The sequence below is a fragment of the Canis lupus genome, chromosome 7 (assembly GCF_048164855.1).
Source record: "Canis lupus baileyi chromosome 7, mCanLup2.hap1, whole genome shotgun sequence".
Lineage (NCBI taxonomy): Eukaryota > Metazoa > Chordata > Mammalia > Carnivora > Canidae > Canis > Canis lupus.
Window position 1 is genome coordinate 64,362,849 of NC_132844.1, and position 22,970 is coordinate 64,385,818.

The 22,970-nt window shown below is 50.6% G+C and overlaps 2 long non-coding RNA genes across 3 annotated transcripts in view; one reads left to right on the forward strand and one right to left on the reverse strand.

The window, feature by feature from the left end:
- Nucleotides 1-734: 734 nt before the first annotated feature.
- LOC140637080 (uncharacterized) lies at nt 735-13,086 on the forward strand. 2 transcript variants are annotated; one of them, XR_012034313.1, is made up of 6 exons: nt 735-896; nt 4,245-4,298; nt 8,176-8,377; nt 8,650-8,691; nt 9,673-9,987; nt 12,857-13,086. It is a non-coding gene; the product is annotated as an uncharacterized lncRNA (long non-coding RNA). The 2 variants fall into 2 exon arrangements; XR_012034314.1 differs by lacking the exon at nt 12,857-13,086 and adding an exon at nt 10,925-11,265.
- The window catches only part of LOC140637079 (uncharacterized), a 38,557-nt gene continuing 25,950 nt past the window's right edge, over nt 10,364-22,970 (reverse strand). Inside the window, exons 5-7 of the long non-coding RNA XR_012034312.1 lie at nt 20,526-20,646; nt 11,827-11,927; nt 10,364-10,823 (exon numbers count right to left, since the gene is read on the reverse strand). This is a non-coding gene — a long non-coding RNA (uncharacterized lncRNA). The remainder of the gene's footprint in view (nt 10,824-11,826; nt 11,928-20,525; nt 20,647-22,970) is intronic.

Genomic DNA, 22,970 nt, shown 5'->3' on the forward strand with positions numbered 1-22,970 from the left:
GCTGTCCTGCAGGGTGCAGGCTGGCCAACGACCAGGTGCCCTCGCACCACCCTGGCCAGGCCACCGAGGGCGTGTAGGAAAGGGGCTCCCTCGGAGCATTAGAATGTATGCGTGAAGGGTGCAGAGCTCGGAGCTCAGGCAGCCCTATGACGTCCCGGGATTGAATGAGTGTGCAAAGTACCAGCAGAGTGTGCATCATCCCCGAGCAAGCATGGTGCGCGGCTCAGTTTCTGGCGTCCCACCGCGGGCCCGCAGACAAGGCAGGAGGCAGGCTGTGCAGGCCGGTGGCCGTGTGGCAGGCAGCGCCTCTGCTGACCCCTGGCCCGGGCCTCGGGGCTCGACTGAGCAAGTGGCGACTAGGGACTCAGCCCCGCCCTGGGGGGCTTCAGGCTGCCCCCATCATGCTGCTGGCCAGGGCGAGGGGTCTGGACACGCAGGAGTCATAGGGGAACCTCCTGCGGAGACCAGGAAGTACAAGCTGAGTGTGCAAACACAGGGCCGGACGGGCCACCACTGCTCCCACGAGGTGGAGGCGCAGGTGCTCCCCTCACGCCAGCGGCTCCCCGGCCTCCCCTCGCCGACAGGCTGTCCGGTTCTGTGGCTTCAATGCAGCCAGGCCGAGATCAGACTCACTGTCACACGGTGGTTCCCTTTAAAACAGCGACATCCGTCATTACCACGTCACCATCATTATTTCCAAATATTCATGGGGCGCTTATTATGTGCCAGGCACTGTTTGCTGTAAGCTCTTTGCTTGTCCTCAGTCATCCATCTCTCCCATCAACTCCGAGAAAAGGGGTGCTCTTTTCAATGCTGCTTTAAGACCTGGGGGGAAATGGATTTTCACTGGATGCAAAGCAAAGGCAGCCACCTGTCCCCATGAGTGAGCACGAGAGGTAAGGGCTTGGCCCGGGGTGAAAGGGGGCAGGCAGGGATACTCCCCCTTTAAGCCCTGTGTGATCTTGACCAGACACTCCCCTTTCTGTGCCTCAGTTTACTCATCTGTAATAGATGAGGCTGGCTTCGGGGAGCCTGCCTCTTACTGGCTCTATTCCCTCAGCTTTTGTCTGGATTGTTCTAGTTGACCACGTTTCAGGGAGGGCCGCTGCCAGCCCCACCCATCTTCTGGGCTGTCTTAAGCATTTGGATCCTAGGAAGTCTCTCTCTGTCTTTGTCTATCTCTCTCTCTCTCTCACTCACACACACACACACACACACACACAGAATCCCCAGGTCCTTCCCTCATCGCCCCTCCAACACTGGCAGCCTGTCCATTCCTGTTAGGAGTTGGGCCAGACAAGGCTTGACTCAGTAGGAGCCAGAGAAACCCCGTAGTCTGGGCAATCGCTATGCTGAGACTCTCCCCAACCCCAATTCCCTCTACCCTTACCTCACCGGCTCCCGACCCCTGGGCTCCAGGCCTAGAGAGCACTGGCCTGAGGTCGATCCTCCAACTGCCCCCCTTCTGCTCTCCCTAAACCACCTACACTGCTGGTCTCTGGGCCTCCTGCTCTACTGTCCCTCCCACCCCCGCCCCCCATACACACTCAGTGCTGGGCCCTGAGCCCTGGCCTTACCGACCCTCTCTCCTCGCCCCCCACCCAGTACCGTGCCGTACCCTATTATGCCCTCCCCTCTTACCCTTTGCTAACCAAAACTCATCTCCAGTTAAAATCGTTCCTTGGGCTTCAGGAAACAGCAATCACCCTCCCCCAAGGCCTCCTCAGCCCATCCTAGGGTCTTTGCTCCAGATTCCCAGCCCACCCCCACTCCACTCACCACATACCCCCCAACTCCCATGGCAACCCAAGGCCTGGAGGCAGGAAGGGCAACTAGAGATGGACACCTCCTACCCCAGTTATAGCTCTTGTGGAGAGCCAGGGATACTCCCCCGGCCACACCAGCGTGTCATCCAGAAATGTGAAAACAAAACCATTTAGAGTCATTCCACATCAGCCACTGAGCCCCCTGCCCCTCTCTGGCTCTGGGATCGGGATCCTGTTCAGCCTTTTGCCCACATTCCAACCTTTCTACATCTTTTCAGACCAACTTTTATCTTTTTTATTCCTCCCTGGATGCAGGCAGATGGGAATCTATATCCTGACTCTATCAATTACTCACTTGCTGTGCAACATTTGGGAAGTGACATAACATCTCTGAGCCTAGAATGGAAATGCTGATACCATCCTCAGAAATGTTTTGGTGAATGTGGGGAGTGAGTAATGAATGAGAAAGCACCCGGGTTGGATCTGCTATATCGTAGGGCTCAGAAATATTTGTTCCCCTCCCTTTCTCTTCTTCTTGGACGGAAGCCCTCCCTGACCCCACCCTCTTTCATCAGGCAGCCCGTGGAGCGCTCCTGCACCCTTTCCTTTGAGAAGACCTCCCAGACCCTCCCACCCTTTGGCCTCCAGTGGACTTGGGAGGGGCAAGAAGTGAGATGGGGATGGAGGAAATAAATTTGCCAAAGCTCTGCAAGGAGGGGAGGCGGCAGGAGACAGGCTGTAAAGTGAGAGGGTTGGTGTGTGTATTGGAGGAGTGGCTCCCACTCCGCCCACTGGCTGACCTCTTGGGTCAGGTCGCTTCCCTGGGGGGTGGGTGTGAGCCTGCAGCAGCTCGTGCTCCCTGATAATCAGTCTTGGCTCCTCCCCATCCACTGTCAGACTTTCTCTGAACCCCTGAACCTTCCCGGTGGGGGGCAGAGTCTGACCCTCAGGGGCTAAGTCACCCAGGCTCCTTTGGCCTTTGGCTCCTGGCTTGCTGAGGCTGAGAGAGCAAGTGGTGGGTGGTGCAAGGGGAGAGAAGTCAGGGTGTCTTCCCCCTCTCCCAGCAGGCCCTGGTTTTGGCAGTGCTGTGCTCCCCGCCTAAGGGCACGGCGCCCATCCGGCTGGCCCATTTCCCAGGGTAGGGACACTGGCTGGGTTCTAGTAAGAGCTCCCCCTCCCACCCCACCCCTTCAGGACCAGGGGTGGTGATGACTCCCCACGGTAGCTAGTCCCTGGAGCTGTGCCATCACCTAGACCTGCCCACACTCTCCATGGTTCCTTCATCACACTGTCTGCAATGAACCCTCAGGAAGCGCCATCTGCTTCCCACAAAGACCCAACTGATCCAAGCACCCAGTTTATCAATTCCCCACCACACCCCTCCCTGAACCAAACTGCAGCCCAGCTGGGAGATAAAGGGCCAAAACACTGAATTAAATTCCTGAGGAATCAACCCATCCTCCCCCATCCAGGAGAGGCTCCAGCTCTCGCTCAGGGTATCAAGAGTGGAGATGCAGGCCGGGTGCCAGGCGGGCCCCATCACCTTGACGTGTCTCTGCCTGGCTGCTCCCCTCAACCATGTTCTGGGCCCTGCAGAGAAGTCAGGGAAGAAAGGACAAACCCTGTTCCTTGTGGGAAACTCCTTGTCAGACTGGGAGCTCCATGTCTTCCCCATCTGACAAGGCGCTCCCTGAGTGCAGGGGCTGGTCTCACTCATTTGTTTTCTTATTATCCCCAGCATCTAGCTCAAACAGCAAACAACTCCTCAGTGCAAACCTTAGAGACACAGAAAAATGCAAAGCGTGACCACCCCCACCCCCATCTGGTAGAGAGAGTCTCTCTAAAAGGCCCACAACCCAATGCAGCTCATATGCTGTAGGTGGTCCAGAGCTGGTCCCTGGAGCACTTGTCCCTCTTGCCAACTCATACCTGTATACCCTTGGGCAAGTCCCTTTACCTTGGGGTGGCCAACTGGTCCCAGTTCTCTGGAGATTGTCCTGGGAAAGTGCCATCTCGAAGGACACTCCTTAATCCCAGGAAAAGCGGGACATTGTTCGCTCCACTTAACCTGCCCATGCCTCAGTTTCCCCCTATGTGCCAATAGCACTATCTGCCTCAGGAGGAAGGCTGTGACGTAGATGGAATGAGTTCACACAAATCCAGAACCTAGGAAGCACATGGCACAAAATAAGCTCTAGATGATTGACCTTCCTTGTCTGTGTTTCCCAGAAGCAGAACAGGGGGCAGGCAGGATTTGACTGTCAAGTAGCTGATTTGGGAAGTGGCTCCAAAGAGCACCAGTAAAGAAGTAAACCACAGGAAGTAAAGCCAGAGAGTTGGAGGATAGGAGAGGGCTGCTGGGCAGTCGGGCTCCACCTCACTGCAGAACTCTGGGTGGAGCGTGCCTCAGAGCTGCCCGTCCTGAGGGGCAAGGAATCGGAGGCATATGACCCTCACTCCCATTTCTCTCCTCTTGAGGGCTGTGCCTCCCCAGCACACGCGGCACAGAAGTCCACAGAGCACGCGGCAAAGGTAAGCACAGAGCGGCAAGGCACTATCGCCACGTATGTATTAACCACACTCACAATGTGCAGGAGACCCAGGAGCAGAGGAGACACCTGCCCAGATGTGGGGAACAGGGTCAGAGCAGGAGGAGGTATTTTCTGGGTGAGCTTTGAAGCACAAGTACAAGTTTTCCTGGCAAAACAGGGAGCAGGACTTGCACATGATGGGCTCACAATAAATATTTCAACGAACGCCAAATAAGTCAAGAAAGATTCAAGTGCTTGAATTAGTGGGCCCAATTAGATGGTGGGAAGGCGGGACGTCTGGTGGCTCAGTGGTTCAGCGTCTGCCTTTGGCTCAGGTCATGATCCCGAGGTCCTGGGATCGAGTCCCACATCAGGCTCCCCACAGGGAGGCTGCCTCTCTCTCTGTCTCTCATGAATAAATAAATCAAATTTTTTAAAAAAGATGGTGGAGAGGCATGGTCAGTCAGAGGAGGAGGTGATGCAGTCAGATGCCTATAGGCATCAGGAGAGGCTGGATCAAGGCACGGGGACCTGAGCGGGTCCCCCATTGACAGGTAAGGAGGAGGGAAGGTAGACCATGTGGAGGAACCTGAAGTGCAAGGCAGAGAAGCAGGAACGGGTAGGGCTAGAAAGGAATGCCAAAGAACGGGAAGGAGGGGGAAAGAAGGGGAAGGAGGATTTAGGGAAAGGAAGGAAGAAAGAGAAGGGGAGAACTGAATTTGAGGGAGGAGAGAAAGAGACACAAAGACATAGAAAGCCCAATCACAGGGGTAGAGGGAGAACCGCAGAGTCCTGCTCCACAGAGGTTCAAGGAAGAGAGTGAAAACAAGGTTGTATCAAGTTCTCAGGTGCTGAGTCTTGCCCAGAGTGGAGTCATGAGCCGTCGGAAAGGCTTCCCAGAGGAGGTGAGCCTTGAACCAGGAGCTGCTGTGAGCCCAAGAACAGGAGTTTCATGGAAAGAAGGCTGCAGGGGCCCTGAGACTGAGAGGGAGCAGAGAGCAAGGCACCTCCAGCAAGCCAGAAGGAGGGCGGGTTCCAGTGGTTATTACCGGAGCTGCACAAATATTGTTGTTTTGACTGGTAGTGGGATTGGTTTATTTTTCCCCAGGAACCACAAGTGTGATGCACAGGTTCATTTTAGAACATGACACCACCGGAAGAGCAACAATCTTTGGCCTTGCCTTTCCCGCTTCTGGTGAGAGGCACACATGTGCACACACACTTGCATACGCGTGCACACACACACACACACACATACACGAGTCATAAAAAATAACCCAAACCACAAATGTTTAATCCACCAACGCCAAGTATCCGCTGGAAATATCTCAGTTGTCGCAATGGTAAGAGTGTTCCACTTTTTTTTTATATGCAAAGCACTTGCAACAGTGCCTAGAATATAAAAAGCCCCACAAACATCTTCACTATTTTTGGGAGGCTGGATAGCTCAGCGGCTAAAAGCATGGACATGCAGCCATATCGTCTGAGTTCAGAGCTCAACGCCACTACTCACCAGCTGTGTGACAGTGGACAAGTTGCTTAACCTCTCGATTTGTTCATCTAATGTGGAGATAATTAATACTACCTCACTCGAAGGGTTATTAGAGATGTGTTAATACATATCATGAGCTTAGAAAATGGCCTAGCTCAGAGTCAGTGTCATCATCACCATCACCTCTTGTCCATGACATGCCCAAACTCCCTGAAGCCTATACCACAGACTCCCAGCCCTCTTATCCCCCGCCCCCCACCAACCATATCCTGGCTAGTAGGGCCCCAGGACCAGGAGGGACAGAGAGAATGCGTGATCCCATGCATTCAACAGGAAAAGTCAGATGTCCAGAAGCCTTGATTCCGAGATACTGCAAACCTCCGCCTTCCACCCGAAAACTACCTAACGACATCCAGGGCCTGACACCACAGCTACGCCCCTCTCCACCCATCCCCTGCAGCAGCTTCCTAGGAAGAGGGCAGAGCCATTTCCCGTCTGGCAGAGACTCTGCCTGTAGCAGCCAAGCTAGGTTCCAGGGTCGGGATGGCAGACAAACTAAAGCTTGGATCTGGTCGGGTTAAATCTCTCTTGGTGGCAGGGTTTGTCTGGGGAGAGAGGAGGTGAGGGCCAGTGGGTGCTGGTTCCAGGCTTGGCTTGGAGCAGTAGCTGTCAGACTCGACTGTGCATCCCATCCCCTAGAGGGCTGTGCAAACACAGGGTGCTGTCCCGATCCCCGGAGTATGTGATTTCTAGGACAATTTGCTTTTCATACAAGTCCTTATGTGGAAGCTAAGCGACTGGTCCAGTGAGTTCACTTTAAGAACTGCTGGGTTAGGAGCTTGAGCCTAGATGGGATGGCCCTTTGTCTGAATCCCAGTACTACTCCTAGGAGCTGTGTGACCTTATTCGGGTCACTTAACTTCCTGGCCTCAGTCTTCTCACTTCGAACACCAGGACCCTAATACCTGTCCTCAGGATGACTATGAGGATTCCAGAAGTACATGGAGGCACGTGGCCAGCACAGTGCCTGGCTCCCAGTGGATAGACGCTGTGACTGTTGTCATTATCCCTCCAGCGTCTGGGACTGGTGGTTTTCCTCTAGCATCCACTCTTGCCCAATAATGCACCACTAATTATTAGATAGGCACATGGCTGCCCAGAATAAAGACTTTATTTCTCAAGTTCCCTTGAGGCAGTGTGGCCTTACGATAAGAACTAAGAGTTGTATACTAGATGGGATGTTGTTTTGCTACTGAAGGAGAGATGGAGAACTAATGGAGAAATGCATTTATTTTTCATATAAAGGTCTAGTAGGTGGTCTATGGCCCTTCTACATTGTTGCTCTATCATTCTCAATATAAGACCTTCATCTCATCATATAACGTGGCTGCTCCAGCTCCTGCCATCACATCCACACCCCAGCCAGTGGGAAGGAAAGAAAGGAAATAGAAAGGTCATACCTGTTCCCTATCAGGTCGCAACTAGTAGGGGTAAATATCATTTCTACTCATATCACATTGTTTGGAAGTCAGTCACATGACCACATTTAACTACAGGAGGCTGGGAAATGTGCTTTTCAGCCAATCAGCTATACAACCAGTTAGAAATGCCATTACAATGTCAGAAGGGGTGAATGGCCATGGTGTTGGCAACAGCATAGAGTGTGCCCAGCCTCTAGGAATTGTCCTTAAAGGAAGGGAGTATCTCCTTTTTCAGCCCTTACTTCTTGCTGTTGGAATATTCCTGATGTGATGGTAGAAGCTTTAACGGCCCCTGTGGACCACGGGGTGAAAGCTGTGCTCAGGAAGTAGACCAACGACGGAGGAGGGCTGCATCCCTACCCATAGTGGCGCTGTCATACCAGCCCTGAGCTGCTTCCCTCTGTGTTTGGTTTACACGAGAGAGAAATATGTATTTACCTCACTTAGCCCACTGCTATTTGGGATTTTCTGTTCCTGGCAGCTAAACTCAACTGATGGTCTTCTTCCCGGCTAACTGAACTGCTCTTCTGCTAGCACTCCAGCTCAGCTTCCCCAAATTGTCAGTTGTCACATGTTCTGGGAAATGGGAGGGAAGGGGGGACTCATGGGACATTCTGATGTTTTACTCAGATTTCAGCAGTGCACCCCTGGCCCTGGGTTGCTTGCCATCGTAGACTGAAAACCCGCCCTGAGTCTTCATCTTTCCCTGGGTCTTTCCCCTTTGTGGGCTGACTCTGCCATGCTTTCCCACGCTCTGTGTGGGCTTGGTCATGTGACTTGCTTTGGCCGATGGGGTATTAGCAAATGAGATGCCCTCAAAGGCTCAAAGGGTGCTGCTGAGTTTGAGCTTCTCTCTCTAAGTCTCTCTCTCTCTCTCATTGTATGTCTGGCTCTGTCTGCCACAGCCACGAGAACATTTCTAGGCTAACTTGCTGGAGGAAGAGAGGCGATGGAACTGGGCGTTTCATCTCAGAAGCTAGAACCAAGGCTCAGAGAACCTGAACTGCCCCCGGGGCACCTCTAGTATAAAACGGAGGAAGGAAAGAAATGCCAGCATCCTCAACACCTGCTATGAGCCTGGACTCATCAATTCATTTCAGCGAAGTGGTAATGCCAGGGGTTCCATCCGGTCAGACTTCTGTCCAGCCTCCTGCCTGGCATTAGAGCCTTGGGTGTCCACAGTACCCCAGAGTGCCCCCAGAGACAGCCCCTGACCCTGCTTCCCCTCACCCATTCCAGTGCAGAATCAGACGCCAAAGTGTTTCTCTGTGAAGACAGACCTCTAGGTTGTTGAGTCCAGGTGTGTCGGTCAGCTCATGTGACTATGACAAAAGACCGTAGACTGCATGACTTACATACAACAAATTTATGTCTCACAGGTCTGGAGGCTGGGAAGTCTGACATCAGGTTGCCAGTGCATGGTGAGTCCCTGCTCCTGGTTCATAGATACATCTTCTCGCTGTGTCCTCACATGGTGGATGGGGACGGGGAGCTTTCTCAGGCCTCCTCTGTAAGGGCATTAATCCCATGCACATGACATCTACCCTCATGGCCAACGCACCTCCCAAAGCCTTGACCTCCTGATTCCATCACGTTGGGGGGTAGGGTTTCAAGATATGAATTTTGAGGGAAACAGAACAGTCAGCCCTTAGCTTCAGCTAAGAAGGTGTCTTCTAGCCTCATCTTACTTGTCCCTCTTAGCACGTTGACATGTGGCTATGCTCTACTGGATTTCTTCCTGCCCACCTGGCCACGTTTTTCAGGTATAGCAGAATAGTCTGTCTGTCTTTATTTTTGCCCTTCAGTTATACTTTCTTCTTTTCCTTCCTTCCTCCTTCCTTTCCCTTCTCTCCATCCCTCTTTCTGTCCTTCCTTCCTTCTTTCCTGCCTTTTCTCCTTCCTTCCTTTCTGAAATGGAAGACAACTGACCTTCTTTGTCAGAGAAAGGATCACTTCTGGGGAACACTTACTACTCAAAAGTAGGACAATCACATATCCATTGTTCTGAGCTTAGGGGAGTGTGTGGACAATTTGTGAAATCCTTAGAGATATTCAGAGAGAGGAATGTGCTATACCAGTTACAATAGTGACCTAGCCATGAGATCTGTGGGTAGATGAGACTACAGGGTTCCAGTCCTCTCTCACCCCATGCTTAACCTCAGAACTTAGCCTTTTGGGACTGAGTAGACCCCTGAGAGCATTGTCAGCTGCAGAAAACAGAGTTCCAGAGGGAAATACTGGAGTAAGGCCCTGCAAGTAGGCCCCGTGGAGCCTGGAAACTTTAACTGGAGTCCTATGTGCCATCCCAGAACTCATGGCCAGCACTATTTTCTGTAAATGTTGGTTTTTCCCAAGGTTCATCCTGAGGCCATCTTTTTTCTCATTTCATATTTTCCCCCTAGGCCATCAAGTGCCTGCCAAGATTTCAACAACCAACCACAGCTTGACCTTTCTCAAATTTTCATCTCTAAACCAGTTTTCTCCTTTGAGCTCCTGAAGCTAAGCAGTTGAGATCATCACCTTCCAATCATCTCTTGGTTCAAGATGGCCACTTGACCTCCAACCACGTTGTCCATATTCACTAAGGAAGGAAGAAAGAGAGGAGAGATGCTCCACACTCCCCACCACTTTCAAGGAGATTTCTTAAAGATCCAGGAATACATTTGCTTATATTTCATAGGCTAGAAGTTAGTGACAAAATCATATCTCACTACAAGGTAAGTTGGGAGATACAGTCTTTTAGCTAGACAACCAAGTGTCCAGGGCACCGCTGGTCTGGTCTCTACCTACCACATCAGCCTTGTTTTCTGTCACTGTCATGTTCAGCCTTCCTTCCTCTGCAATGGTCACACTGACCTTCTCTTGGTTCCTCAGATAACCCTGGTTCTCTGCCAGCTGGCGTCTTTTGTATAAATCATTTCCTCTGCCTAGAACGCCATGCAGGCTCTCCCCTCGCTCCATCCCACATGCTCAACTCCTTACCCATCACTGCCATCTCCTCAGAGGCCTTACCAGAAGGAAGGCAGGACCCCACTTGAGACCTCACATCTCCCTGAAACTTTCTTCCACAGCACACACCATACAAGTATATAATTACATATTTATTTTGTGTTTATTTCAATTCAATTCAACTCAACTCAACAGATATTTATGGAGTCCTTATTGTATGTCAGATACTCTTCTGCAGCATCTCCTCCAGGTCCCAGTCACTAGCCCTCACAGGCTCTCTTTCTGATAATTTCTCTATATCTGCCATTTGCCCGTGAGGGACTGGGACCAGACCAGCCAGTAGACTTAGATAAATCATGAGTTGAGACAGTGAAGACTATAGTCTATCCTTTCCAGGGTCTGAACCACCTGGTGGCAGCTAGGGCCATAGACAGGGGTGGAGAGCTGGGTTCTTGGAGCCTGAGTGCTGGATTAGCTCTGCTGCCCATGGAACATGAGACCCTGGGCCAGTCACTGCTCCTCTGGACATCAGTGTCCTCATTCATAAAAGGAGTAAGTTTCCCAGACTGGATGAATGTTCTCTGAAGAAATGGCCAAGACTTTTCTGAAAGAAAAAAAAAATCTATGTTGGGCTTTGGGTTTCATTCATTCGCCATTCATTCATACTCATTGACACATATTTATCGAGTGTCTCCTCTGTAACAGGCATGGTTCTGGAGCTGAGGAGTCACAAGGGACCCAGACAACAACAAAAATGGGGTCAAGGGTGCGAGCATGTCAACTGGCAATCCCAGTTCTGTGTAGAAAGGAGATTTCCACCTACAATCTTATGTTGGCAAGAACTGCAATGATCTGTATTTCATTATAACTCAATCTCTATTTAGTGCCTCCTCAAATGGGGTTAAAAGAGAGTATATTGGGCAGCCCTGGTGGCCCAGTGGTTTAGTGCCACCTTCAGCCCAGGGCGTGATCCTGGAGACCCAGAATCGAGTCCCATGTCGGGCTCCCTGCATGGAGCCTGCTTCTCCCTCTGCCTGTGTCTCTGCCTCTCTCTCTCTGTGCCTCTCATGAATAAATAAATAAAATCTTTAAAAAAAATAAATGAATAAATAAATAAAATCTTTTAAAAAATAAAATAAAATAAAATAAAATAAAATGGAGCATATTCATTCTCTATTGCTCCTGCCTTCTCTTCTTTCATCAACTCCTTTCACTCTCTCCTCCTTTATTCTAACCCAAGAGAAATATTTTTCAAGCTAAGGACAGGACAGGGGGCCAGAGCAGTCTAGTTACTATGGTTGTATGACAAAATACCCCCAAAATTTAGCAGCTTAAAATGGTCACATTTATTTTGCTCACAAAGCTGCAATTCAGGCCGACCCTGGGGAGACAACTCTGCTCTACTCCACATCAGTGAGGGTGGCTTGAAGGCTAGGTGGATCATCTACAGAGTCCCTGGCTCACTGTTTTCTGGAATGGGATGTTGACTGTTGGCTGAGACCTAGCACACCAACATGTGACCTAGGCTTGCTCACAACATGTTGGCTGCTGGGCAGGGGTGAGGACTGAGAGTGGGACAAAGGCTGTACTGCCCCATGGGACCTCACCTGGGGAGCCACATGTGACACTTGCATTGCCTTCTGTCCGTGCAGGCAGTCACAAACTCCCACCCAGTTTCAGTGGGATGAGGAAGTAGACTCCACCTCTTCTGGAAGAGCATGTGGGGAAGAAATAGGGCTGTGACCATTTTTTGGAAAATAAAATCTACCATGCAAGTGGAGAGGAGACCTCTTTACATTTTTCTCTCCACCATTTTGTTTATGGTGGTAAAACACGCATAACATAAAACTTTCCACCTTAACCACTCTGAAGTGTACAACACAGTGGTATTGAATACATTCACATTGTAGTGCAACCATCCCCACCATGCATCGTCTTAGCTCTTTTCATCTTGTAAATCTGATACTCTGTACCCATTAGACAATAATTTCCCATTCTCTCCTCACCCCAGCCCTGATAGTCATCATTCTACTTTTTGTCTCTATGATCTGACTACTCTAAACTTCTCATCTAATTGGCATCATACAGTATTTTTTGTGTGAGAGTGGTTTATTTTACTTAGCTTCTTCAAGATTCAACCATGTTACAGTATATTGCATAATTTCCTTCCTTTTTAAGGCTGACTGATATACCATTGTGAGGAGAGGCCACATTTTGCTCATTCATTCATCCATTAATGGACACTTGGGTTGCTTCCACGTTGTGGCTACTGTGAATAATGCTGTTATGAACACAAGTATACAGATACCAATTGGAGATATTGCTTTCAGTTCTTTTGGGTAGATACCCAGGAGTGAAATTGCTATTTCCAGTAATTCTATTTATAATTTTTGGAATAACTATAGTACTATTTTCCACAGCTTCTACACCACTTTATACTCCTATCAACAGTGCACAAGGGTTCCAATTTCTCTACAGCCTCACCAATACTTGTATTCTGTTTGTTTGGTTTTTTATTTAGGCCATCCTAATTGGTGTGTGGTGCTATCTCATTGTAGTGTAGGTTTGCATTTCCCTAATGATTCTAAAAATTAGTGATTTTGAGCATCTTTTTTTTTTTTTTAATGTTTCTCCTAGGGCAGCCCCGGTGCACAGCAGTTTGGTGCCGCCTGCAGCCTAGGGCGTGATCCTGGAGACCCTGGATCGAGTCCCACATCGGGCTCCCTGCATGGAGCCTGCTTCTCCCTCTGCCTGTGTCTCTGCCTCTCTCTCACTCTCTCTGCGTCTCTATGAATAAATAAATAAAAAATCTTAAAAAAAATCTTATAAAAAATAAATAAATAAATAAATAAATAAATAAATAAATATTTCTCCTAATTTTTTTATTCCTACATCCTTGTAGTTTCCCTAAGGGCTTCGGGTTTAGACACAAAGGCCAGGGATTTTTCTGCTTCCTGTTTTGGCATGGCCCACCTCTGAGGGAATAGGACACCAGATAACACTACATAAGTATCATCCGGCTGCTGTGAGGAGGAGTGCTCTGGGACCCTGAGGAAGAACTTTCCCCCAGGCCTGGAGCATGGGAAGCAGAATGAGTAAGAGTAAGTATGAGTAAGAGTCAGACTGGTTGGGGGATGTGTATGGGGCACAAGGTCGGGATGAGGGGATAAGTGTTCTACACTGAGAGGGAACAGCATGTGCAAAGCCTCTGAAGGAAGAAAAAAAAAGGATGTCAGAGTCCAGAGGGAGAGGAAAGAGATGAGGATAGAGATAACCAGACCAGTTGAACTTTATCTGGAATCTAGGGAGAAGCCTTTAAAGGGTATTAAGCCAAAAAATGAGATAAGATTTTGAGATAAGATTCAAAGATTACTTTGAAGAAAATGTCAACAAAATGAAAATACAACCTACAGAGATGGGAAAGAATATCTGCAAATCAAATATCTGATAGGGGGCTAATACCCAAAATGTATGAAGAACTCATACACTTCAATTGCAAAACAAAAACAAAAACAAAACAAACACCACACAAATATTTTTTTTTTATTAAAACAGGCAAAGGATCCGAATAGACATTACTCCAAAGAAGATATACGAATGGCCAACAGGTCCATAGAAAGGTACTCAATATCACTAATCACCAGGGAACTGCAAATCAAAACCACAGTGAGATACCACCTCACACCTGTTAGAAGGACCATCATTGAAAACGCAAGAGATAAATGCCGGGAACCCTATGCACTGCTGGTAGGATTGTAAACTGTTGGAGCCACTGTTTCCATACTGTTTTCACAGCGTAACAGTGCCTCAAAAAAATTAAAAATAGAAAAACCAAATGATCCAGCAAGTCCACTTCTGGGAATCGATCTGAATATATGAGATATGAGCACCCCTGTGTTCACTACAGCATTAGGTACAGCAGCCAAGACACGGAAAATAACCTGAAAGTCGGATGGATGATGGGTAAAGGAAACGTGGTGTGCGGATACAGTGGAATATTATTCAGCCATAAGAAAAATTCTGCTATTTGGGATAACATAGATGAAACTGGATAGCGTTATGCTATGTGAAATAAATCAGACGGAAAGACAAACACTGCAATCTTGTTCCAGAATTTCTTTTCCTTTGGTTTCCACAGTTCTGGGTCACGCCACTTTGAAGAAGGAAAAGGTAGACCAGATGATGAGCAGTGGGCAGTGAAGCAAGGTTTATGGAGTGATGGCACACAGCTCCCGAGGAGGGAGGTCACCCAAGAGGCTTGCCAACAGAGTTTCTAAGTCTAGGGGGTTTTATGGGCTCCTTGGGCTGTTTGATCTGATTAACCCTCCCTGTGCCTGTCACCCAATCGGGTTTTGGTCATCTACCTATCGCGTGGGAAAGGGTGAAGACTCCTTCCAGGGTGGGGTAAAATCCTTTTAAGGCTGGTTTCCTCCTAGGGTGCCCCGGGCCCCTTGTCCCTGCCTGCCTTTCTTCCCACTATCCTTCATTAATCTCACATGTGGAAATCTGAAAGAAAAGAGAAAGAAAGGAAGAAAGGATGAAAAAAAGGAAGGAAAAAGGAAGGAAGGAAGGAAGGAAGGAAGGAAGGAAGGAAGGAAGGAAGGAAGGATGAGAGGGATGCCTGGGTGGCTCAGTGGTTGAGCCTTAGGCTCAGATCATGATCCCAGGGTCCTGGGATGGAGTCCCGAATTGGGCTCCCCGCAGGGAGCCTGCTTCTCCCTCTGCCTGTGTCTCTGCCTCTCTGTGTCTCTCATGAATAAATAAATAAAACCTTTAAATTAAAAAAAAAGAAAGAAAAGAAAGAGAGAGAGGGAGGAGAAGGGAGAAAGGAAGGAGGGAAGGAAAGAAAAGAACTGAGAAAAGAGACTGGATTTGTGGTTACCCGAGGCAGGGGGTAGGGGTGGGGGAATTGGATGAAGGCAGTTGAAGGACAGAAACTTCCAGTTAGGAGGGAAGTAGGCCCTGGCGACGTAAGCACAGCACAGTGACAACAGTTAACACTGACATAGAGTATGTTTGAAAGTTCCTAAAAGAGTAGACCCCAAGAATTCTCATCACAAGGAAAAAACATTTTTCTATTTATTTCTTTTTTATATATATCCATATGAGATGCTGGATGTTAACTAAACATCGTGGAAATCATTTCACGACATATGAAAGTCCAGTTGTTACACCGTCCACCTAAAACTTACACTGTGTGGTATGTCAATTATGTCTCAGTGAAGCAGGGGGGAAAATTAAGTGAAATGGATTTCAAAAGCATTTGGAGACCAGTAATATTGGGTCTTGGGACTGGTTGGACATAGGGAGGCGGGAAGGAGTACCTCCCTGGGCTCACGAAAGCTCCTCCCCAGGGCATGCACCCTCAGCCTCTGCCAGGAGCTGCTGCATCACACACCGGCCTGTCAAGTGGCCGGGCTTGGGGGCATGACAAGGCCTTCTGGAACCAGATATGGCACTCATTCCCAACTGTCCATGAATTCATTAACTGCCTCAATCTGTTAATGCGATTCCTCTCAGGTCTTGCTGAGGAAACAGAGTCAAGTAGCTTCTGGAAGGAAGAGCCACAGAGCCCTGCCACAGGGGAGCACCTTCACCCTCCCCTGTTCACACCCCCAGGAAGCCAAGTGACCACTGACTTTCAACTGGAATAACTGGGTGGGGGAGGACAGGAAGGACAGGGAACCTTCTCTCTCTCTCTTTTTTTTTTAATTGTATTTATTTATTTGAGTGAGAGAGCACAAGCAGGGTGAGGGGCAGAGGAAGAGGGAGAAGCAGACTCCCTGCTGAGCAGGGAGCACAACACGGGGCTCAATCCCAAGACCCTGGGATCATGACCTGAGCCGAAGGCAGAGGCTTAACCACCTGAGCCACCCGGGCGCCCCAACAGAGGGCCTTCTTGCACAGCTGAGGCCAGGGGGGAAGGTTTTCACTAGGATTACACCTGAGGCCACGTGGGCCCTATACCATTTGCCCTAGGCTCCCACCACTGGCCACCATTAAGCCCACCACTTTGCTTCGGCAGCAAAGCCAAAGGATAAATGTGCCCCATCTTCCTGGGACATCCATTTGACTGAAAGAATGTGAGGAAAATAATATTATTTTTGTATTAAACAGAGATATGAAGGAATAGAACGCAAAATACATGTGTGGGTTTTAGACAAACAGGAGACGTGAGATCCTAACAGGGCTTTGAGTTGGCTGTTTTGAGCCAAGGCCCTTGGGGGAATGTGGTCTGGCCCCTTTGGGCACCATTCTGGTGGAAAAGTTTGAGAAAAATCGGTGTTCTTTAATAGCCACAGTCTGAAGGCTGCAAAGAGTAGCTGCGGCTGCCAGGGACAGCTGGGTCTGGAAGGGACTGCCAGGTCACACAGGGGCTGCCCTCGGCTGCCCTAGGGCAGTGACCTCAGAGTCCGCGGCGCTGTAAGGGACGGCGGATGGCACGGGTGGCTGATGTTCACCGCCCCTGGCCCTGGTTATCAGCATGGGTTCCTGTTCCCCGCCCCCCCCCCCCCCCCCCCCGGGTTCAGCACGAGCCAGGCCTCTGGCCCTCAGCTCCCACTGCAGACAGCCCGAGAGAGCCGGCGGGACTTGGGCCTGGCCTGCCGTCAGCAGGAGGCAAGAGGGAAGCCGGCCGGGCCTCCCACCGTCTGTTTGGTCACTGGTTTCCTCCGCAGTGTCCAACTCTGCCACCTTTGCTCCCCGGTCGATGAGTACCTGAGTGGTTCGAGGCTAGAGCGGGACCAAAGGGCTGGGGAGGGACGGACTCAGTGTGGGAATGTGTGGGAGACGATGAAGGAGACGTCGCAACCCTCTGTGTTCTGACTGGGAGAGAGAAACAGGCAAGAGGCAAAGGAACATGCGAGAGAAATGAGAAACTTTATGTCCTTAGAATCTTCCTCTGATGTCAGAGGAGCCCCAGGAGGCCACCTAGCCTGTTCCTGACTATTGGTGGGGCCAAGAGCTCCTCTGAAGAGGCATGCAGTGATCCCTGGCTACGGGGGCTGGGTGCTGAAAATGAGAGCTGACTGCACCCCTCGGAAGCTCCTGATGGAGGGGAACAACAGTCCTAACCCCAGGGAGCCCCAGGCTAAGGGGTACACTCAGCCCTGCCCTCAGGGAGCCCCAGTCTGAGGAGGAGACCCTGGCTGTGCCCTAAGAGAGCCCCAGCCTGGTGGGAGTATCTCTTTAGGGTCCTGCAGAGGCTCTTGCCTAGCTCACCACAGGTGCTGCTGGGGCTTTGCTTCCAATTCCTGTAAAGAGAAATGGGAAATCCCAGGAACTGAAACACTTTTAATCACCCTCTTTTATTGCCCTTCCCTGGGTGACTCAGCGGTAGGAAAATCACAGCTCCGGAAAGAAGAGAACCGAGAATGAAAACCAAGAGAGAGTGATGAGACACAGCCTCCTCAGCCAGCCCGTCTCGTCCCTACAGCAGCTGCTGGTGACCAGTGCAGAGCTGCCACTGAAGCTGCTGACAGAGCCATGGGGCCGGGGGCGGGGGGCGGGGGGGGCACACCACACTACACCCAGCCCCCAGGGACCCCCACAGCAGGGCTGGGCCTACATCGAGGCAAGGCCAGTGCACAGAAGTGAAGGTCTGCACGGTCTGAGGGTGGTCACTCACTGTCCAGTGCTTTTGATTCCCTCCCTTTCAGGCGCCCACTTGCCCCTCAGCCAGAATGCGCCCCTTCCTCTCTGGTGCCCAGCACCCTGCTCCTCTTCAGGCCCATCTGACCCCTCAGAGCTGCCATCACACCCTCTGAGGCTCCCGGGCACTGCTGTCACCTGACTGATTTGTGGTATGCAGGGGCTTGTGATCTTTCTTCTCCTCTCAACCCTTAAACCCTCAAAAATACATGTTGTGCAGAATGGGCCCAATCCTCAGGAAAACATGAGAGAAGGAAAGAAGAAAGAAAAAGAAAGAAAGAAAGAAGAAAGAAAGAAAGAAAGAAAGAAAGAAAGAAAGAAAGAAAGAAAGAAAGAAGAAAGAAAAAAGAAAAAAGAAACGAGAACCCAAACCCAGTTTTCTTGATGGAAGCAAGAGGGCAGGAAATATCTAGCCCCACTGCCTTTTCTTGGGAGAGTGGGAGGGAGATACCTTCCTGAGCTGAAAAGACTCTTAGAAATTTCCTGAAATTGAGGCTTAGCCAGGCGAAGGGGCCTACCCAAAGTCACCAGAAACAGAGCCAAACTTGAACCAGGATCCACTGTCTCCCTCTCTCTGACTGATCCTCCACCCTTGTACCTGGACCCTGGGCTCTGGGTCAGCCTGACACCCAGAGGGAGACATGCTGTTCTGTTCTCACTCCAGCGGGGTGGGGCGGTCTGGCCGTGGCAGTGGTGGACTGGCTCTACCCAGAGGGGGCACATTTCATCACCATGAAAGTCTGGCGAGGGCTTGCAGCTTCTGCGCCCAGGGAAAGCTGTGCTTTGCCAACAATGAGCCACTTGGATCCCCCGTCCCAAATTTCATGCAAGTGCCCAGGACATTCCAGTCCTGGCAGCAGGGAGTGCAGGGCCACCTGGGTGCCCTTCACCTGCCAGGGAAGCTCCTGGGCTCACCCTAGGCTGGGGGTCCTGGCATACGCTACTCTGGAGGGGTCCTATCCAGTCTTTCCCACTGACCCCCAATGGCGACAGCGTTCGGAGATGATCATAAAAGTTACTGTTTTAACTTACTTTGCCTGTCACTTCACAAAGAGTTCCTCACCTGAGCCTCTTAACAACCCAGTGAGGAGGTACTGTTATGACCCCCATTTCACAGAATGAGGATACTAGGGCCCAGAGAGGCACCGTGACTTGCCCAGGTGATACAGCTGGGCCTGCCTAGCTCCAAATCCTTGCTCTTTATCACCACCGGCCAGTGCCCCACCTGTTGCCTCACCCCTCAGATCCCTCTTAAGGAGAAAGCCACCCAGAACCCTGAGAACAGGAAACAGACTGGATAAATTACAGAATGGCTGTGGGCGCTAGGAGGTGGGTGGCGGTGGGACCCCCTCACTCAGCCCTAATAAAGGTGTAAACTGGAAACCCATTTGGAGTCTCCCCTTTGCCTACTTTCCCCTGCTAGGAAAGAGAGGGGGCAGAAACGGGCACTTGACTTTAGAGAAGCACCCACTGGGTGCCAGCCCTGGGCTGGGCACTTGTGAAATGATATTTGGCCCAGGGCAGGGCAGGTAATTTCAAAGTTCTTCAGTGTTTGAACCAGCTATTTGTAGGGCTGTTTTCCTGAGGGTGACACCCTCTACAGAAGGGGCCCAGGGCTCTGTTCTTGGCTCTTTCCTGGCCAGTCCCACACGTAGAGACCAGGATAAAGACACACCAGCCCACTTATTGAGCTTCTAGAGAGAGCCGGTGCAGAGTGAACTTACAAGCTCTGTGGAAAACAGACTCCAGATGGTGGTCTGCCTGGCAAATGATGAGTTTGGTGTTCCTACAACAGGCATTGGGCCCTACTGTGTGCCAGGCCCTGGGGAGCCAAAGGGACAATGAGGCAACGTGCCCTTGATGCGAGGTGGGGGGTTGAGTGGAACCGCAGGATCTGATGCCAGATTCAGAGGCTGCCCAGGCCCCAGATGATGCAATGATTAACCTGGTGGCAGGGGATGGGCAGGGGCGGGCATTTATTGGGGAAGGGCTTATCTGGGCTGGCTTTGAAAAGCAAATCAGAATGATAGAGCTTCCTGCCCAGGGAGCCATAGGATGCATGTGACAATTAAATGAGATAATGGAAGGGAAAGTATCTTGAGACAGGATTAAAATACCCAGACTCTGAGGCCTGTTCTGCTTCCACAAGGGAGAATGCTGAGGCTCTGGGATGTGGGATGATTTATTTGTCTGAGGATGCCTCATATGACCATCCAGAGCCAGTGACCTTCCTCCCCACTCCTCACTTCCGCCTCCACTGTGCCCAGTGAAAAACATGTTTGTACGGAGTTGCCCCTGGGAACTATTGCTCACCCCAAGATAACCCCATGTTACCACACTGCTCTGATATCATTCCTGCCAAAACAAAAGGTTGGGCCTTTTAGTTAACCCGAATGGCCTTATCTCATCTAAAAGCACGTATTCCACGAGATTGGGATTCCACGGAAAGAACTCTTTCACCTCCACTGTTGCCTTCAAGGGTGCCTTGGGAACCCCAGTTTAGGGACGTCTAGCTAGGTCAACATATCTGGTCACTGGCCTCCCACCAAGTCTTCGGGCATCTTGGTGATTCAGCCATTCAGCCATTCTCTGGCGACTTATTGAGCACCTAATACATGCTGGGCACAGGATTCAAGACTGAGCAAGGGGTACTCACATGGCCATGTGTGTGTCCATTTCTTTGTCACCTGGATGTACCTCTTCAGCAGGCCAGGTTCTCCAGGAAGCAGCTGCTGAGGTGGAGGTGGGCATGGGGAAGGGTCACGGTGGAGTGACTTCTGTGAAAGGAAACGGCAGATCTGACGGCTGGACACCAGCTTGATGGGAAACTGTGGAGCAGAGATTGCCTGGCAGAGGAGCCCTGACCAAGCTGGGCAGAAAGGGCCAGGCCCTAGAACCACTGTCATGCTCAGCCCTTGGCCTTCAAGGTCATGACTGGAGAGGTGAGGCAGTGCCCACAGCCCATGCTCACAGGAGGGCTTAGCACTTTGTGTCCTGGGTGACCCACTCTCCACACCCTAGCCCCAGGCCCAGGGTTCTGGAAGAGGCTAAGACCTAGAGCTCTCAGCTCACTACACTCCTTGCAACTGGGCAGCAAGTCCTTTCTTGAAGGGGGGTCTGTACAGCCCATGTCCCAATCTGCCACATTCTTCCATTTGACAGATGTTTCCTGAGCATCTCCTGAGTGCCAGGCTTTGGGGATGTGAAACGAACCAATCAGACCAGTCTCTGCCCTGGGGAGCTTCCAGTCTGGCACATCTCCCTGCAGGTGGCTGTGCGTCAGGGTCAGGGTGACCACGTGCCTGTGTTGGAGCGGACCTCTAGCTCTGGTTGTGCCTGTCCGTGTGCGTGCACACACTCACACACAATCAAGGGGGGCCTGGAAGGGTGAAGGTTTTCAAAGAAGCTGTGGCTTCGTTAGAAATTTGAGAGGACCAAAGATGGAGGAAGGGACAGCCTGACAGGCTAGCAGAAAACCCCAGGCGGAAGAAGGCGAGTCGGGGTGGCTGAGCCCGCCCATCCCTGGTGGGGCATTTCCATGCAGGAATGAGCAAGGAGCAGGTGACAGAGGGGAGGGCTCATGCAATCCTAGGCTGGCAGCTGGGCTCAGGGCCAGAGAGGAAAAATTTCTGCTTTCTTAAGAACCAGGGAGTGGAGGGAGGAGAAGGGACCTTGAAGAAAGTCCAAAGACCGAGAACCAAAGCTGGGCTGAGCCCTTCAGACAGGAAGGAGCAGGCTGGCGAGGGGAGGGCAGGGGACTGAGAGCCAGTGGAGGGCAGCATGGGCCATCTGTCACTTCTGAGAGGCATCATTGACTGAACCACAAGCAGACTGCATTTGAATAATAAGAAGAAATGGCAGGAACTTTGCATAGCATTTGCATAATTTTTAGGGCTCCTCCCCTAATTGAGTCCAGTATCCAGGCTGGAAACCGGGAGTCATGCTAGACTTCTCTCTACCTTTGCCCCCTCACTCTTCAGTCCCCAAAGCCAGTCTTCCTTTATTTTTTAAAACATTTTTTTAATTTAAATTCAATTTGCCAACATCTAGTCTAACACCCAGTGCTCATCCCATCAAGTGCCCTCCTCAGTGCCCATCACCCAGTTACCCTATCCTCCCCCACCCCATCCTCTTCCCTTTCTGCAACCCTTTGTTTCCCAGAGTTAGGAGTCTCTCATGGTTTGTCTTCCTCTCTAATTTTTCCCCACTCAGTTTTCCTCCTTTCCCTTATTGTCCCTTTCACTATTTCTTATATTCCACACGTGAGTGAAACCATATGATGATTGTCCTTCTCCGATTGACTCATTTCACTCAGCATAATACCCTCCAGTTCCATCCGCATCGAAGCAAATGGTGGGTATTCGTCTCTTCCGATGGCTGAGTAATGTTCCATAGTGTGTGTATGTATATATATATATACCACATCTTCTTTATCCATTCATCTTTCAAAGGACATCGTGGCTCCCTCCACAGTTTGGCTATTGTGGACATTGCTGCTGTGAACATTGGGGTGTAGGTGTCCCATCATTTCACTACATCTCTATCTTTGGGGTAAACACCCAGTAGTGCAATTGCTGGGAACTCTCTTGCACTGTTGCCACCAACAGAATGGTGCAAGCTGGTATAGTCACTCTGGAAAACAGTGTTAATATATTATTTTTAAGTAATGTCTACACCTAATGTGAGGCTCGCACCCACAACCCCAAGGTCAAGAGCGTCATGTGCCACCAGCTGACCCAGCCAGGTGCTCCGAGACCAGCAGAGGACTGCCTTTTGAGGACTGCCTTTTGAGGACTTTCAGAATCTGCCTTTTGAGGACTTTCAGAATCCTGCTCTTTGGCCTATCATTGCCAGGGCCTCTGCCCTCGCCTGGACCACCCTCCCTTCTGTCCCCTGGTGTTAAAAGTCTCTTATCTGCCTGCCTTCTATCTCCCTGCCCCCTCCAACCTATTCCCTTTGCTACAAAGTATACCACACTTTCTTACCTAAACCCCACTGTCCTCAAGTCCAAGACCCAGATGTTTACTTTGGCCTTCGAGATACGACTCCTGCTCCACTTTGTACTCACCTCTGCTCCCCTCCTGCAGCTCTATATGGTAGC